This window comes from Diabrotica undecimpunctata, chromosome 6, assembly GCF_040954645.1.
Source record: "Diabrotica undecimpunctata isolate CICGRU chromosome 6, icDiaUnde3, whole genome shotgun sequence".
Classification (NCBI taxonomy): domain Eukaryota; kingdom Metazoa; phylum Arthropoda; class Insecta; order Coleoptera; family Chrysomelidae; genus Diabrotica; species Diabrotica undecimpunctata.
Window position 1 is genome coordinate 142,075,765 of NC_092808.1, and position 4,276 is coordinate 142,080,040.

Below are 4,276 nucleotides of genomic sequence, written 5' to 3' on the forward strand. Positions count from 1 at the left end.
TCCATAACCACGACCGAATCAGCTGGAAGAAATTTTAACATTTCCCCGAAGTAGTCTTCGAAGACATCCGTATTCATGTCCTCATGATAATCTCCCGTCCGACACGACTCAAAGCTTAACAAACCTTCTTTTAAAAATCCTTCTTCGCTTCCAATGTGAGCAATTATAAGCCTCTTCCCTTTTCCCGAAGGCACTTTAATACCCGTCGAAAGGCCTTCTATGAAAGCTTGGCGAGCACTTGTTACATTTTTATCTTGCCACATTTTTTGGACTATATAACCTTCGTTTATCCACGTCTCATCAAGATAAAAAAATTTCTTGTGCTCTCTGCCGTACTGTTTTATAGTTCTCAAATATTTTCGTCTCCAGCAAATGATTTCATCACTTTCCAGTAATAGTGCCTTTCGATTGTGCTTTTCCCAGGAAAAATTCATACTTTTTAAAGTTTTCCATAAAAGTTTTCTGGATATCAAAGGAATATCGTTACCTTGGCTTATCTTCATTAGTATTTTGTCAAGGGTGGGTATTTCCTTTTTAAAATAAAACGAATGAACTTTTCTTCGAATGTCACGTTTGGTGTCTTCACCTAAGATTTTTATTGGTCTTCCTGATTTTCTCTTGCATGGACTTAACTGGCCTGATATCTTTCTTTCTCGCAATAATTTAAAAATCGTGGACTGTCCAATTCCAGTCATTCGGGCACATCGCTCAACACTTTCTTGCACAGACAAACTAGGGTGATCGTGTTTTATGCAATCATATACATTTAAAATTATAACTTTTTCACTAACAGATAGCGGAGAATTTTTTACACCTCTTTTCTTTGGAGTAAATGTCGCCATTTTATAACTTTTTCACTATTTCTATATCACAATATTACTGTACGTTTAATTGGTGTAGTAACAATTACTAACTCGAATGTCGAATGTCGAATGATAATAATAAAATAAAAGAGGGATTATAATGAAAGTGTAAGTAAAACCTCATTACGCGTTATTAGTCTTCATGTTGATTTATTTTAGTTCTTAGTAATATTAGGAGGTGCGTCATACCCTTATCAGTTTCTTCTAATGCTTTTATTCGTTCAGTAAGGAAGTGAATTTGTTTTTATAAATAAAAATGTAATTAGCTTTAATGACCATATAATGGAATACGAGTTTGAAGAATAAGTTAATCGAAAAATTAAATAAAATTGGTTATCACAAAATATCCAAAATATGATATTTTGAGGTACATCAATTTTTGACGACGAAGTTGACATCCGTCCATTTGCCTACGCCCATGACGACACCGAAATTTAGGCACATTTTATGACATTTCATGATTTATTACTCTACACTCATTTGAAACCAATTATAGTTGAGCATATTGCTACTTATTATTTTTCAGTTTGTGGGGTAGGTATGATATTTTTATAACTGTTTAAAAGTTCTCATTTCTTGCTTATTCTATGCAGCACTTCTTCGTTTAAGATACGCGAAGTCCATGAAATTTTGAGGATCCTTCGGAAAATCCATGTTTAAAAGATCTCCAATTTATTTATGGTTGATATTTTAAGGGTCCATGTTTTAGCTGCATAGAGGAGGGTCTACCAGATGTAGCATTTTGATAAACATATTTAGTTTCGAGTTTTATTCGATACTCACATGAGACTTTTGATTTTTTTTCATGTTCTATTCTCGATCATATTTCTAGATCAAGATTTAGAATGCTATCGATCCAATAACCCAGATATTTCAACTTGTTGAACTGTCCTAAAATGTGCCCAATGTGTCCAATTGAAAATTGGAATATCTCGGACATACTACACGTGAAGAGAGATAAGACTTGCTCTAACTGATTATGCAGGGAACGATTCAAGGTAAAAGAAGCATAGGGAAACGTAGAATATTATGGCTGCGTAACCCGAGAAAATAGTACGGATATACATCAAATGAACTTTTCAGAGCTGCTGTCTTAAAAGTCCAAATAGCTATGTTCTAAGAATCCTCCAGTGCCTGTTTATTAAATAGAAACTCGGAATATAGATTAAACAGCAGGGTGATCAAACACATCCCTGTCTAACTCCTCTTCTCATTTTATTCGAGTTTTTTAGCAGCTTAATGTCGTTCTTATTTAAACCGACTTCCTGCAAACGTCGTGTACTAGGTCGTGTATTACTCGATCAAATACTTTTTCAAAGTTTATAAAGCGTATAAATATATATTTCTGTGGTCGCAGGATTTTTGAGCCAAAACTAGTAACTTGAAGAGAGCTTCTCGTATGTCGTTAAAAAGTATTCCGATGGAAACTCGCTTCCTTTGTTGCATTTTTTCTATTTCAACGCAATTCAGATTAAAATAATGTCGTTCTCAGAGAAATATGGACCGATGAAGCCTCCGTCTAAAATCTTCACCAAACAAGCCGAGGGCCAGTTCACATGAGGCCCGTAGTGATAAATTGCATATAAAACACTAAATTGAACAATAAAAAATATGTGTTTCTTTAATATTTAAGTCTAACAGCATGACATAGAATTCTACATACAATACTTGATGTAATAATGTCTTTTTATATATCAGTACCCCATCTCTTAGCCCGGCGGGCGTAATTTCGGCCGGTAATCCCTTGGCCTACCTGCATAAATCAAGGGGTACCATTTATGACAGGGGTAATTTCGGCCGAGGGGTTGATGTTTACGATGAGATTAAAATATTGGTAATTACGCTTCATAGTTTCTGTAAAATATTAATTGTGTATTTATTTGGAAATACCTAATCCTGTGTACCTGTCGGAAATACCTTTAATTTACTTATCTCTTTATTCTAATAACTATGTTGTACCTACTTAAGATTATTCCTTTAAATGTATAAAATTCACAAATAACAGGTATAAAATTATTATAGCTAGTCAGTATTATAACTTATCTTGAAGCTACTAGTCGATAGAAAGCATAAAATATATTATTTGTATACGATGGCATCTGTTTCAGTAATTAAGAGTTCACGCGGTTGTGACTTACTAGTTGTAGAAAAGTTTCAGTTTTGTAAACAGGACGTATTAAAAAGTGGTGAAGTACGTTGGAGGTGTATAAAGAAAAATTTAAGATGTTTAGCCAAACTGTACACTGTTGGTGCGGAATACACAGTTACTAGAAGTGAATTAATCCACAACCACGAGTCCGATGAAACTACGTTGGAGAGAAAAATAGTGACGACTTCATGCAAGCGCAAAGCTGAGGAAGACATATCGGAGAAACCTTCAAAAATTATTAAAAGCGTTCTTTCAAATCATTTGCCAGAGAATTTGTCATCGATAGATGTCAGTCTAATAAGAAGAAATTTGTACAACAGCCGCCGTAAGCTCTTACCAGCCCTGCCTAAGGATATTCACGATGTACATTCTGTACTCGATAGTTATGGAGCGAAAACCACAACAGGTGAAAATTTTTTGTTTATTAACAGCACAGCTGATAATATCTTTGTTTTTTCTTGCCATACAAATATAATAAGTTTATGTAAAATGAAAGATTTTTACATGGATGGCACATTTTCTTATTGTACAAAATATTTTTATCAGTTATTTACCATCCATGGACTGGAAAATGGGCATTATGTTCCTCTTTTGTATTGTCTGTTGCCCAATAAGACCAGTGACACATATATGAGACTTTTTCTGTTGGTAAAATCTAAAATTTTTGAACTTTATAATATTGTTTTTGAACCGAAGGAGGTATTTGTGGATTTTGAAATCGCAATTCATAACGCATTAAAAGTTGTCTTTCCCAAAACCAAACTAAATGGTTGTAGATTCCACTTGCACCAGGCGTGGTATAGGAAAATACAATCATTAGGGTTAACCCAAATGTATAAAGATAAAAACTGCGAGGAAAGCAAATGGCTTACTCATACTTTTGGGCTAACTTATTTAGACCCCTCTGAAGTTGAAGATTGTTTCATATTTGATCTCATGTCATACAAACCGGACCATAAACTTATAGATAAATACGCAGACTATTTATTAGAAAACTACATAGCGCCAGAATCTCATTTTCCACCAAATATATGGGCATATGAAAACCCATCAATTAAAAGAACCACAAATGCCTGCGAATCATTCCATTCGCACTTTAATTCTAGTTTTTATTCAAGTCACCCTTCTATATTTATTTTTATAGAAAAATTAAAAGATTGTCAGATCGATGCATATTTAAAAATAAAAAATTTAAATATTCCAGCAAAAATTAAAGACAAACAAGTAAAAAACAAACTAAAATTTATCGAAAACATGGTAAATA